Raw genomic sequence first — 15,682 nt, 5'->3', positions numbered from 1 at the left:
CTCTAGAGTACGCATGTTGACTTGGATCTCGGCATTATCTGCATATTGTTTAGAGAACTCGATTGCGGCGTCTTCCCAAGTAGCGACCTTCTTGTGATCTAAGGAGTAGAACCATTGCTTTGGGATAGTGTCAAGAGATGAAGGAAAGATCCTTAAGAACATCTCGGGTTTGATGCCTTTGATAGACATGTAATCCTTGAAGGCACGGATGTGGTTCAAAGGGTTCTCGTGTCCCTTGAACTTAGGGATATCCGTCATATTGAAGTTAGTTGGTAATTTGGAATTGACGGCCTCATACTTGCGATTGTTCTCCCTATAAATGTCATCCCCCTTAAGGTACATCAATTGCTCCTCTAAGTATTAGAGTCTTTTCTCAGCTACAGTCATCCCCATGAGAGGATTTTCATCCTTGGATTCATTGTCAGAGTCACGTAGTACTTCACTTTCATGAGGAGGCAACCTTCCCTCTACGGCATACATACGGCCTTCAATGAGCTCAAGGCGGTCATAGACTTGGTCTTGGGTGACTTGCATTTGGGCTAGCGTGGCTAGGATTCGATCATTACCATCTTGAAGTTGGTGGAGATTTGTTTCATCACTTAATCCGGGCATCTTGAAAACTGGATAAGAGATCGGCGACGAATCAAAACACGATCGACCATTCTAACACACTTGCTAAAAGAAGAAATGTTTTGACTCATGAAGTGGGTGTGTGCCACTTGTGTTGAGTGAGCTTTGAAGAAAGACAAAGGTTTTTTTGAAAATGTGTGTCCTAGTCAACTATAGTGTAGTTGTATGAGTGGACTCGAAGTGAGGTTTGGAAATGGGCTTGTGGCCCGAATTTTGACACGACAAACGGACAGAGTTTTGACCGGATTTTGCGCTAATTGAAAGCCTATTTTGAAATTTTTTGTTTGAAAACGGGTTTTGATTTTTGAAAAATCATCATGGTTTTGTTTAGAAGTGGTGATCACGTAAGGTACACACGTTTATACAAGCATTATAACGGGATGCTGAGTGCATTTAAAAGGGTTTTGGTTTAAAGGGTGGGTTGCCATACCGAACCATCAAACCCGAAGTCTGTGGAGAGGCTCGTACCAAACAAGAGTAAGGCCGATTCCTAGTCCATTTCCTCAAGTAGTGAAGGCCCTTGATACAAATAAGAGTAAGCATCATGGTATGGATGACGTCAATCGCTATCCATCCTTAGGCCCAAATAAGAATTAGGACCGTTTAGACGGGACGATTGGTCGAATGGGTTGGGTTGGGCTTAGAAAGGCCGAATAAAACGGTCTAGGAAGACCGAGTTATGAAAACCGACAATTGTCTTGTACAAACTATTCCCTAACATTGTTCAAGTTTCACCCTTGCTACACGTAAGTGTATTATCCCAATGAGTCGCCAAACCGTGGACAGGGGGGGCCACGGGGCGCTTGGGAGGAAAAGAGAAACAAGCGTTTGCATTTTTGTATGGAGTCGCCACCAATTTTTATGGGAAATTGGAACCGTTCGAATACCTCGTGTCATGTCAAGACACAAAGTAGAGACATGAACACTAAGCAATCGTTACCCTTAGCATTCTATGTCTAGAATGACTCTCGTGGATGCCAATGAACACGGGTGTTCACAGATATCTGGAGTAAGGGGTGGGGGTACGTATTAGGAAGCTCTTTTGATTGAACACCTAATCCCGCCCGCCTCGATAGCGGCCTCTACTAATGATTAGGGAAGTTATTCATACTTGATATATCGTCGGCTATATGCATGCAATGAAACATCCAAGTTTTAATCCTAACATGTGAGAATTAATACTAAGTCGGTTGACACGTAATTAGCATACAATTGGGTCGAAGTGGGATTTAATGCTCATTTACATGTGAAAACATACAAACAATAAAAGAAATACAACAATTATAAATTACAATAATGAAAATTACAATAATTACATTGGATTAGGTGATTTATGTCGAAAATACCTTTAAAACGGATAATTTGAGAAAATGAATAAAAGAACAAAATTAACGAACAGGAATTAGCGTGATATTACGGATAATAGTTAATTATACGTAGACTAATTACACTACGTCAAGGCAGAAACGGAGTTCGAGACGAGAACTCAGCCAGAACAGCGCAGTGAGCTGCGTCCTTTGAATAGGCTCAAGACGCCGCGTCTGTTCCTTGGCTCGGTCCTGCTCTGGCCGTAATTGCAAGCCGTTAATGTTAATTGGTGAATTTAATGATCGATTGATGATATTTACTCGGATGAAAGTGATTAGCATGTTATTTAACATATGAATGGGTCGTGAAAACATCAAAACATGAATAATACGGAATTAAACGAATTAACATAAGATGGATTAATTACAGGAGTGAAAAATATTAACAAGCTAAACAAATTAAATCAATTAATTAGGATAGATACGATGGATTAATGACGAATATGTGATGAACACGACAAAAGACAGATGAAAACTATATCAAAGACGAATTCCAGAAACCCAATATTGATGAATTGAATCTCTACAACCCGGAATTGAATTTAATGACGAAAACCCGCAAATATTGGATTATAAGGGATTTAAGTCGGATTTGTGTTGATTTAAAACATGTTAATGATGAATAATAAATATACATGTGAATTATATGCTATCATGATGAAAAATCAACAAACAAACGAAACAAAAGAAAGAATTTGACGAACAACAGAGGACGAACGTAGAAGAAAGGAAGTAGGAACTGCAGCAGCCTCACGAAGAGGCGCAGCAGGAACTGTGCTCCTTCGAAGAGGCGCAGCAGTTGCTGCGTCCTTTCTCGGCGGTTATCTACTGGAAATCCGTAAAAAGAGGTTTCAAAGCATGGTTTTAGAAATCAGTTTTAAGAGATGTTTTCGACATAAACCTTACAATTGATGATACAAAAAATAAAATACAATAAATAAAGGAAGGATTACACCCTCAGACTTACATGTTGACGAAACGAGAAGGACTAAGATATCGATTAGTGATGCTCGACGCGAATGCAAAGAAAGTGCCCTCGTAAGAGGAAAACGATTAAGTTAATTAAGGTGATTGATGTGGAGTTGGTCAAATTGGTCGGTCATGCAAACGGGGAGGCTGGTACTCAGAAGTATCCGAGCTTACGTGGTCGAATGTTCAAGCACGTAGACGCCAAAAAGTAAGAACAAAGTCTAGAATGCAAAGGGAGAAGAGAAGGGCGGACACTCGCGTGAGAAATATGAGGAGCGAAGGCTCCTATTTATACTAATCACGTGGAGAAATTAGGGTTTCGGAGACTCTTTGGAAGTAAATCTCGGAAAGATATGAAAAAGATACGAGAAATACGCGAGAAAGGGCACGGGAAGAGGCGCGGCAGCCCACTGCGTCTCTTGGAAGAGCGCGCAAAGACTGCTGCGTCTGTTCCCAAGGGGTTTCCTCCTGCGGAAGAAAGATTTCCGTGTTTGAGTTATGGTAGGACGGAAATAATTCGGTTTTCCTTAATATCTTTTGTGAATATTACGGGAAATTGTTTACCAAAAGATAAAATTTATGAAACATGGAATAGAAATATCCGGAACATTCCAGAACATTCTGACTCGGGATTTAACGGTTATCAGAAAATGGTGACGGTTTTAGGCCCGGACTCTGAATGTACTCTAATTACTGTCAAAACGACCGTATCGGGACGTAGATGACAACTAAGAGGTAGACATTAATATTTGAGTAATCACTTGACGATAATATTACGAACTGTCACAAATCGTTCCGCGTACCAAACATGCGGCCCAATCATCACCGGGTGGTTTGCGAGAGGTGCAGAAATGAGGTATCTACACAATCGCTATCCATCCTTGGGCCCAAATATGAATTAGGACCGTTTAGACGGGACGATTGGCCGGAAAGGTTGGGTTGGGCTTAGGAAGGCCGAATAAGCGATCTAGGAAGACCGAGTTATGAAAACCGACAATTGTCTTGTACAAACTATTCCCTAACCTTGTTCAAGTTTCACCCTTTTGGCTACACGTAAGTGTATTATCCCCAGCGGAGTCGCCAAACTGTGGACGCGGGCCCACGGGGGCGCTTGGGAAACAAGCGTTTGCATTTGTGGAGTCGCCACCAATTTATTGTGGAAAATTGGAAACCGTTCGAATACCTCGTGCCATGTCAAGACACAAAGTAGTGACATGAACACCAAGCACTCGTTACCCTTAGCATTCTATGTCTAGAATGACTCTCGTGGATGCCAATGAACACGGATGTTCACAGAGATCTGGAGTAAGGGGTGAGGGTACGTATTAGGAAGCTCTTTTGATCGAACACCTAAAACCGCCCGCCTCGATAGCGGCCTCTACTAATGATTAGGGAAAATTGTCTATACTTGATAGATTGACGGTTATATACATGCAATGCAACATCTAACGTTTTAATCCTAACATGTGAGAATTAAATTGTCGGTTAACACGTAATTTAATCATACAATTGGGTCGAAATAGGGATTTAGATTGATTACATGTGAGAGCATACAAACAATAATAAAGAGATACAATAAAGAAATACAATAAGGGAAATTACAATAATTACATTGGATTAAATTATTTATGTCGAAAATACATTTAAAACGGATGGTTTTAGAAAAGAAAGAATAAATGAATAAACGAATAGATTAGGGTGATATTACGATTAATAGTTAATTAGATACGTAATTAATAAACTAGATCAAGGCAAAACGGGAGTTCAGGGATAGAAATCAACCAGGAAGAGGCGCAGCAGAGCTGCGTCCCTTGGAAGAGGCGCAGCAGTTGCTGCGTCCGTTCCTTGGCTCAGTTTTGGCTGTGAAGACGGAATTGCAAATCGCTAATATTCGTTGGTGATTTTAATGATTGAATATGAATAATTGACTCGGATGAAAGTGATTAGCAGATTATTTACATATGATTAAGGGTCATAAAAACGATAAACATGGACGGAACCGATTAGAAGAATATTTACAAGATTAATGAGGTTAATTAATTAACAAATTAGCAAACTAAACAAATTAATTAGACTAAACAAGTTATTAATGATGAATTAATGATGGTGAGGATAAACAAAAGGTGAAAAATATATCAACGACGAATTCCAGAGACTCAATATTGATGAATCAAACCTCTAAAACCCGAATTTGATTTTAATGATGAAAAGCCGCAAATATGAATTACTTGGGATTTAAGTCGGGATTGAAAAGATGATAAATTATTAATGATGTATTAATGATATGTCAGATTATTATGCTTAAGTTATTATGTCAAAGAAACAACGAACGATTGAAAACAAAAGAAAAACAAACAAATTAACAAAAGACGAAGGAAGAAGAAAGGAAGCAGGAACTGCGGCCGCCTCACGAAGAGGCGCAGCAGATGCTGCGTCCCTTCGAAGAGGCGCAGCAGTTGCTGCGTCCTTTCTTGACGGTTATCCTCTGATAATCCGTAAAAAGGGTTTAAACACGGTTTTAGAAATCGATTTTAAGAGTACTTTCGACATAAATTTTACAATATGATTACAATAATAAAGAACGATAATTAAAAGAAGGATTATACACCCTCAACTTACATGTTTGACGAAAGTGCCCTCGTAAGAGGAAATTAAACAGATTGATTAAGTTGATTATTGTGGAGTTGGTCAAATTGGTAGGTCATGCAAAACGAGGCTGGTACTCAGAAAGATCCGAGCTTACGTGGTCGAATGTTCAAGCACGTAGGCGCCAAAAAGTAAGAACGTGGTCTAGAATGCAAAGGGAGAAGAGAAGGGCGGACACTCAAGTGAGAAATATGTGAGACCGAAGATCTTTATTTATACTAATCACACGGAGGAAATTAGGGTTTTCGGAGAAACTTTGGAAGTGAATCTCGAAAAGATATGAAAAGATACGAAAAATAAGCAGAAAAGGACTTGGGAAGAGGCGCAGCAGGCACGGCGTCTCTTGGAAGAGGCGCAACACTTGCTGCGTCCTTTCCTAAGTGGTTTCCTCCTGCGGAAGAAAGATTTCCGTGTTTTGGTTATGGAATAACGGATTAATCTTGTTTTCCTTAATATTTTGTGTGAATATTACGGGAAATTATTTGCCAAAGATTAAAAGATTGCAAAATATGGAATAGAAATATCCGGAACATTCCAGAACATTCTGACTCGGTTTTAGAAAATGAAGACGGTTTTTTGACCCGGACTCCAAATGTACTCTAATTAATGTCAAAACGACCGTATTGGCGTGTAAATGACATTTAAGAGGTAGACACAAGTATTTGAGCGATCACTTGACGATAAACTTACGAACTGTCACAAATCGTTCCGCGTACCAAACATGCGGCCCAATCATCACCGGGTGGTTTGCGGGAGGTGCAGAAATGAGGTATCTATATTAGTTTAGAAAACAGGTTTGGTAGATGACGGTTTATGCCGTCATGCTGCCGAAATTTACACAGAATTTACACGTAGAACACATAATATACACGTGACTTGAATTAGCGCAAAATGAGAAAAGCAAAAAAGTGTCCGTAAATGACCGAAAATGCGAAAAATGGCCCAGAAATGAGTGAAAATGACAAAAAGTGCCCAAAAAAGGGTAAACAAAGACCGGACGGTAGGGAGGGCTACCCCCTAAAAAAAACGTAAAAAGAAATGTATAAGTTTGAAAAAAAGATGTGAAGTGAGGAGTGAAATGATTCCCCTAAAAAAGAAAATAAAATGAAATGGGTAAGTGTGCTCGTTTGGCGAGAATGTCGATGTTATCTCGAAAAGCCTGCCCGGAAAATTAGGAAACATAAAATTTGGTAATTTGACGGAATTACCAAAATAAAAACCTATAGAAATAGGTAATTATAGTCAAAATAAATTACGAAAGATCCAAAGCTGAAAATCACGGAAATCAGCCTGGGGAAGAGGCCAACAAGAGCTGCGACTCATCGAAGAGGCGCAGCAGATGCTGCGCCACTTCCCCAGCTGGTCAGTTCTGACGGAAATAAGGAAACAACTTTTAGTATAAATAGAGATGTCGGGGAAGCTTTTATTCTCATAATTCCTCCATCTTTCTTCCGTCTATCTCATAAAAACTCTCCTATCTTCAAAAAATTTCAAAATTATGGATGCCTTTGAAAACCGTCTCAAGAAATGGACGAACGAGTTCACAAATATCGAGAAGCATGACATGGGTGCTTTTAATTTGGGATCTATCCTGAGTCTTAAATTGGTGAAAATTGTGAAACCTTTCATGGATGCTTGTCTTGAATATTGGGATCCAAACTTCCACGTATTCGCCTTTCCTTGAGGCGATATTTGTCCTTTCCCGGAGGAAATAGCTGCTATTAGAGGATGGGATCCAGAAAATGCACCCGCTATACCTTTTAGCTCTCAAGGGTATAAAGGTAAATTTAGAGACTTGCAGGACTGACTAAGGCTGAGGTTAACCGTCTTGTGACCTCAAAAGGAGTCCGTATGCTTGATTTCATTGACCGATTCATAAACAGGGAAGACCCTTCTATTTCTTACGTTGCGAGACGCAGGGCGTTCGGTCTTTGTCTACTTCACTGTTATGTCCTTCAAGGGCATGCTGACAAGGAGATGAGAGGGGATCCTCGTTTCTTGAGCTTAGTGGAACAAATGGAGCTGCGCAAGAGCCCAACATGCCTTTGTTTAGGAGAGATCATTCTGGGGTTGGACAACATAAAAGCCAACTGCGAGCTTCCTTATCTGGGAAGTCCTATCATTTTGCAGGTAAGAACCCGCTTTCCTTTTTTTTTTTTACATGTGCCAACCGTTTTTGTTTTGTTTTTTTTTTTTTTTTTCTTTTTTTGTTTTTTGGTTGACCATATGGGCATTAATTCTCGTCTTCTTTGCAGGTTTGGCTTATGGAGCGTCTGCAGTTGATCGACTCCCCAGTTAATGTGCTAGGATACCATGCTCGGTCAATTGCGATGAGAACCAGGCTCTACATGGTGGACTTCACTCGGGTTTGCAACTATTGGGAGAAAAAGTTGAATAATGAAGGAGGCCCCTTGATCTGATGGATTGTGCCATGGTGGCATCTCAGGTCAGTCACCAGAGTTTCATCTTTAGATCCGACTCGGTCAGTTCGCATCCCTAGCTTGGAATTCATGATCTGCATCTTCCCGGAGAGATTGATGAGGCAAGTGGGCCTTAAGCAGAAGATCCCTAAGCTTGGCACTGTTCCTCAGACTGCATTGGCAGATACTACAGAGATTCGTCGAGAGTGGGCCCTCAAGTGGGCTCAGAGGAACATGTGGTTCATACTTTCTTGTATTGGCTCCTTATGGGTATCGGATTCATACTTGCAATGGAGGAAAGCTGGCACTCCTAAAGAGCGTGAGAAATTGAGGAAGCATGAGCCTGTTGACTACAAGATTCGCGAAGTAGCAAAGGAGAACCATAAATACTTGACTGAAGAGGAGGAAGAGGCCGGATTCCGAGTCGTTCATCCGTCGAAGAAACCAAAGACCGCTCCTGTTGCAGAGATGGTGGTGGATCGAAATGGTAAGGCTAGACCGCGGGAGAGACCTTTGGTGATTAGGTCAGAGATAGCACAAGAGCGCCCGACTTGTGGTCAAGACAAGAAGTACAATAGAAATGACAAAGGCAAAGGAAAGATGGAAGAGTAGCCTTAGTCGTAGTACTATTTATTATTATTATTATTTGTAATAAATGGCGGGGTTTTTAGACTCCTAGCCTAGCATTTATTTTTCATCATTTTTTATCATGTGGCATACTATTATTATTTACGGAACAAATGAATAAAAGATTTATTAGTTATGAAACTATTATGATTTTCCTTTATTATTCTTGTCGAATTTCAAATGCAAATGCAAATGTTCTTCTATTTACATTTAAAATAGTGGGTTATATCCTGGAAAAGATTGCCTACGTATTCATTTTTTAAAGAAATGAAATCAAACCCTTGCCCGTAGTTCGAGTAAATGTAAAAGAATAATTGTTCTAAGCAAGAGCTTGTAGTGAACTAGAAAATAAGCATGAGCTTTACTTACTCCTAAAATACAACTCGATTTATTTGATGATATGAAGATGACGAATTGTCAAAATGCAAGAGCAAATTGACATGAGCTTTATTTCAGCAAGCCAAGGGCCATTTTTATTTCATGTCACAGGAGCGGCACGTAGGTGTTATGCGAGGCACGTGTCTTGTCCTACACTAGGCATAATATCGTTTCAGTTGGTCGAGGTTAGTTGGGTTAGAAAATTCATTCCCATCTAGGTCTGTAATTTTAACCGCACCCCCGGAGAGTATGGACTTGACTAAGAATGGTCCGGCTCAGTTGGGTTTAAACTTTCCTCGTGGATCGACAGGTAGGAGAGCTCTAACTGATTTGAGGACTAGGTCTCCTTCTTTGATGTTTCTGGGCTTAACCCGTTTATTGAAGGCTCGTTTGATACGTGCCTGATAGGTTTGCACATTATGCAATGCGCGCAACCTTCGTTCATCCAAGAGGATGAGTTCTTCATATCTGTCCCTTTTCCAATCAGCTTCTGGAATTTGACTTTCAAGAATAATGCGTAAGGACAGGATTTCTAGTTCAACTGGTTGCACAACTTCCATGCCGCATGTCAAGTAGAAAGGAGTAGCCCTAGTGGGCATCCTAACTGATGTGCGATAAACCCACAAAGCGAATGGTATTTTGCTGGGCCAATCACGATAATTGTCGATCATTTTCTTGAGGATAGTGACGACATTCTTGTAGACGCCTCTACCGCGCCATTAGTTTGAGGTCTATATGGCGAGGAATGGTGGTGTTTTATCTTGTATTTAGCTAGTAATTGCTCAGTCTCAGCCTGGAAATGTGATCCGTTGTCACTGATGATCTCATGTGGGCAACCATATCGACAGATGATGTTGGTTTGTATGAACTTTGCCACGTTTTTGGCTGTGAGACTAGTGTAGGATGCCGCTTCGACCCATTTAGTAAAATAGTAGATAGTTACCAAAATGAAACAGTGGCCTCCTGCTCCGGCTGGAGTGATTTTCCCGATGATATCGATTCCCCAAGCAGAAAATGGCCAAGGAGATGTCATGGTGTAAAGTAGTGAAGGAGGAACATGTTGCACATTCCCGAAGATTTGGCAGTTATGGCAATGTCTGACATACTTGATGCAATCCGACTCCATCGCGGTCCAGTAATATCCTAGATGCGTGATTTTCTTTGCCATCATTGGTCCACTCATGTGAGAGTCACATTCTCCATCATGAACTTCTTCCATCACTTTTTGTGCTTGTGAATGATCAAGGCAGCGCAAGACTACACCAAGAGGTGTTCTTTTGTACAATTCTCCTTGCATGAGGAGGTATTGAGTGGCTAGTAGGCGTATAGCACGTTGTCCCTTCTTATCCATATCCAGTGGATATGTACCATTGAGCTTGAAGTTTAGAACGACTTGAAACCAAGGTTCCCCTGGATTTTCTTCCTCATCTGTAACTTGGTGTACATAGGCTGGTTCTGACCATCGTTCGATGCATAAAGGCATTTCTACCATGTCATCTGGCATATTAATCAAAGATGCAAGTTTTGCAAGAGCGTCTGCAAATTGATTTTCTTCGCGAGGTAGGTGTAGATAAGTGACCTGATCAAAGAATTGGGCAATTTGATCTATCCTAACCTGATAGGGTGCCAGACTTTCACTTCGAATTTTCCAAGATCCAGTAATTTGGTTGATGATCGAGGACGAGTCTCCGTGAACTCGAAGATTCTTGATGCCTAAACTTACTGCCGCTTGTAGCCCAATGAGGCAAACTTCATATTCTGCTGCGTTATTTGTCACCTCGAAGTCGAATTTGACAGAGAGCGGTGTATGCTCACCTTCAAGAGAAATGAGCAACACTCTTATTCCAAATCCTCTTAGATTCGATGCTCCATCAAAATAAAGGTCCCAAGAGTTTACATTAGTTTGTAGTATGTCCTCGTCTGGAAATGACCACATGTCTACTGCTTGGGTGTCGTTGATGGGATTATCTGCGAAGAACTCGGCAACGGCGCGCCCCTTTATAACCTTCAGAGGTACATATTTGAGGTCGAACTCTGAGAGCATTAAGGTCCATCTCGCCAAGCGTCCGTTGATAACGGGTTTTTCGAAGAAGTATTTGACGGGATCCATTTTGGAATACACCTTGACAGAGTAGCTAAGCATGTAGTGGCGTAGCTTCTTTGTTGCCCACACAAGAGCGAGACATATTTTTTCGAGAGGTGTGTACTTGCACTCATACTCCAAGAACTTCTTACTAAGGTAGTAGATAGCTCTTTCTTCTTTTCCTACAGTTTGTGCTAGCATAGCCCCCATGGTCATTTTTCGGTCCATCATGAGATATAAACCAAGAGGTTGATCTCGTTGAGGAGGCATGAGCACTGGTGGCTTGGCTAGTATCTCCTTAATTCTGTCAAATGCTTTTTGGAAATCGTCGTCCCATATGGTGTGATCTGTTTTCTTGAGCTTTTTGAAAATGGGTTCGCAGATCATAGTAAGCTTTGATATGAATCGGCTTATATATTCCACCTTGCCTAGGAATCCTCTAACCTCCTTATCTGTTTGGGGTTGTGGCATTTCAATTAGAGCCTTGATCTTGGATGGATCAATTTCTATTCCTCTTTGACTGACGATGTATCCCAGGAGTTTACCCGATGTTACCCCGAATGCGCACTTCTGAGGATTGAGCCTCATGTTGTATTTTTGTAATCTTAGGAAGAATTTACGAAGGTTGTCAATGTGCCCCTTCCTATCTTTGGACTTGACAATCATATCGTCGACGTACACTTCTACCTCTTTATGCATCATGTCATGTAGCAATGTGGTCGCAGTTCGTTGATATATAGCTCCAACGATGATTAGCCCAAATGGCATAACAGTATAGCAATAGGTGCCCCCATTGAGTGACGAAGGCAGTCTTATGCATGTCTTCTATGGCCATTTTGATCTGATTATACCCTGCATATCCGTTCATGAAGGACAACAACGCGTGGTCTGCTGTATTGTCTACCAATATGTCGATGTGTGGTAGAGGGAAATCGTCCTTAGGACTTGCCTTGTTTAAATCTTTGAAATCAACACAAACTCGGATTCGCCCATCCTTTTTGGGTACGGGTACAATGTTAGCTACCCAGTATGAATACTCGAAAACTTTGATGAACCCGACTTTGAATTGATTATCGACTTCTTCTTTGATTTTAAGAGCCCATTCGGTCCTCATTCGACGAAGCTTCTGCTTTACAGGTTTGAAACCTGGTTTGATTGGAATTCTGTGTTCTGCAATATCCCTGTCGATCCCTGGCATGTCTTTGCAGGACCAAGCGAAAACGTCCTTGAACTCGTGTAGGAGATCTATGAAATCGACCCTTTCAGTTAGGTTTAAGGTTGTCCCTATCCTAAGTTCTTGGGGTTCTAGTTCGGTTCCTACGTTGATGGGTTCGGTGTTCTCTATAAATGGTGCCCCTTCTCCCTCTTGTAATATTTCTTTAGCTATGTAAGGAGGTAATTCGATTGAGTCTGGGTCTGGATCATCCTCATTATCATCTTAAATAGAATTGTATTCAGAATACACAAAGAGTAAGAAAAATCTGATTTATTCATATTAAATTTTGAAAAGAGTTGAAACCAAGAAGCCATCTGTTCACTTGTCAGTGGCGGTAAAAGGACAGTTGCTGGGCCATTTCCCGAGCTACTGTTACTATTCGATGCTATGCTAGGAGAAACAAGGGGATTGGGAGTGACAATAGGAGGAGACTCTCTAGGGACTTCTCTAGACTCAGACTCTGATTCCGACTACCGACTACCGACTCCGACTCTGACTCGAATTCGTTGTCTTCAGGTACTCCTTTGAACATCTCTCCTTCTCCAGTGGTGACTTTAAAGAGCTTTCCTTGGTTGTTCGTCCACTTGATCGACTTTCTCGATCCTTTCTACTGATTTGAACTGGTTTCGATGATTAACGCTGTAGGGTTGAAATGGTCATCCTGAAGTATCATGGTAATGATCTCATCCTGTGCAGCTCTAACAAATCGGTCCTCCCCAAATAGAAGACTAACAGCCTGTTCGTCTAAGCAAGGTGCTTGACGAGTTTTGACGTAGGAACAGTTTCTGAAGGAATGAATTAGCAATCGTGAAAGATCTCGATTCCAGCTAGTTGCACTCCTTTATAGTGCCAAGGTTCGCGAAACCCATGAAAGTACTCTTGATTTCCTTCTCTAACGAAGTATCCATTTCGGGTAGGGAGGTAGGGTCGCATTTGGATTCCCTTGTTCTTACGATTTTGAAATTGAGCGAGCATCTCCAAAGCTTCTTTTTTCGTGGATTTGTATCCCAATCTTAATGGTATCCTTTGAGAGTTTCCTTCTTTGTAAGGTGCAAAGGTATTTTTCTTGGCAGGATTCAGTGGCATTCCCGGGAAGTATCCCTGAGACATGAGTATGTGGTTGACCACTAAATTGGAGTACGGATCGAATTATAGAGGTGCCAGTTCACTCTCTACAAGGTTTATGATATGAAAGCCCACAAGCTCGTATACTGGATCTATGACTACTTGGTTGCTTGACATCTTCTCTATCCCTGCCTTGATAGGTGAAGAAGTGATCGTCACTACTTTGCCGTCTAGTGGGATCTTGATTTTCTGGTGTAAGGTGGATGTTACTGCTTTGGAAGCATGAATCCAAGGCCTTCCCAGAAGTATATTGAATGATGCTTCGATATCCACTATTTGAAAGTTAACCTTTCGCTCAATCGGCCCTGTGGCTATGGTGAGGTTGACTAGCCCTACCACTTTACGCCGTGCTCCATCGTATGCTCGAACACCTTGGTTTGTAGGAGTCCAATATGATTCTTTCATGCCCAATTTGTATGATGTTTTTAATGGTATGACATTGACTGCGGAGCCATCGTCTACCAAAGTCATTGGCACATTCTTCAACATATGACAGTAATGTATAGAGCTAGGTTGTGACTGACGCCGAATGGAGGTAAATCCTCATCTGAGAAAGTAACTGGGTTACTTAGCTTAGTTGAATCTTGGAAGACCAAGTTGACTACGTCGTCAGGCATAGAGTTGTCTTTTGTAGTTGCTTTAGCAAGTGGTCAGTAGATGTATCTTCGCCATCATTTGGTGTGATGACATTGGTGTTAGCAACTGGACCATTAGCTATAGGACCATTTTGAGAAACATTTTGATATGGACGCCCTGAAAGAGTAAGGTGGTCTATATCTTGATCTTTGCTAGCCTTGACTATATCCTCACTAACCTTGACGAGATAGTGTTCATTGAGGTATTCATCTTCATCGTCATCAGACCATATTCCGTTGACGCTAGTGAGCTCCTTCAATCTGATGATTTCGGCTTCTAAACTGATTATTTGGTCGACTAGACTGTCAACCACGGCGACTACCTCTTGTATTGTAGAATTTTGAGACAGATTTAGTGGCACGCTCTCCTTGGGTAAGGTGCTTGGATTACGGAGAGATGATACTACATCTTCCAGTTCTGAAACTTGCCTACTCACACTCTTCGCCCATGCAATAAAATCAGCGATGGTAAGAGAAATGGTGGAGTAACTCCCCTCATCTTTTAATGCATGAATCTCATCTTCGATTGGAGAAATGAGGTGTGAACAATCCAAGGTGGATTCTTCATCTGTAATCATCAGAACTCCAAGAGGATTCTGAGTATTGTTAGGCTTACCTCTAGGAGGTATAGGTAAACGACCATCTTCGATCATGTCCTGAAGGACATGTTTTAGCTTGAAGCATTTCTCTGTATCGTGTCCCTTACCTCTATGATATTCGCAGTATGCATTTTCGTCCCAGAACTTGAACTTCTTTTCTGGGTCAGGTGTAGGTCCTATGGGTTGAAGCTTACCCTGTTTCATCAACCTTTTCAGAGCATTGGAGTATGTATCACCAATGTTCGTGAACTTCCTTTGTGGGTTATTCTTCTTTGATGATTCGAGAAGGTTAACCTCACCAGTCTTGCTAGTAGAGCCATAAGAACGACTCGTTGAGCCTTGATATCCACGAACTACCGTTTTGGACAGGAGCCCTTTATGGATGTCATCTTCAATTCTCGTCCCTAGCACGGTTAGATCTTTGAAGGTCTTTATGTTTTGGTACCTCAAGTGGTTTGCATAAATGCGTCTCAAGTTATCCACGAACTTTTCCACAAGGGTAGCTTCATCTGGACATTCAACTAAATGTGTGCTAGTCTTCCTCCACCCACTTAGGAAGTCGGTGAAACCTTCTTTTTCATTTTGGTTAAGAACCTCTATAGTACGCATGTTCCTTGGATTTCAGCATTATCCGCGTATTATTGAGTGAATTCAATTGCGGCGTCATCCCAAGTGGCAATCTTCTTGTGCTCCAAAGAGTAGAACCATTGCTTAGGAATGGTGTCGAGAGATAAAGGAAAGATCCTTAAGAACATCTCAGGTTTGATGTCTTTGATAGACATGTAGTCTTTGAAAGCACGAATGTGGTTCAAAGGGTTCTCATGCCCTTTGAATTTTGGGATGTCAGTCATGTTAAAGTTGGTTGGCAATTGAGCATTCACGGCTTCATACTTGCGATTATTCTCCCTGTAGATGTCATCTCCCTTAAGGTACATTAGTTCCTCCTCCAAGTATTGGAGTCACTTTTCAGATTCCGTAAGACCTATT

This window comes from Silene latifolia, chromosome X (assembly GCF_048544455.1).
Source record: "Silene latifolia isolate original U9 population chromosome X, ASM4854445v1, whole genome shotgun sequence".
Classification (NCBI taxonomy): domain Eukaryota; kingdom Viridiplantae; phylum Streptophyta; class Magnoliopsida; order Caryophyllales; family Caryophyllaceae; genus Silene; species Silene latifolia.
Note: the sequence above shows the minus strand (reverse complement) of the source record.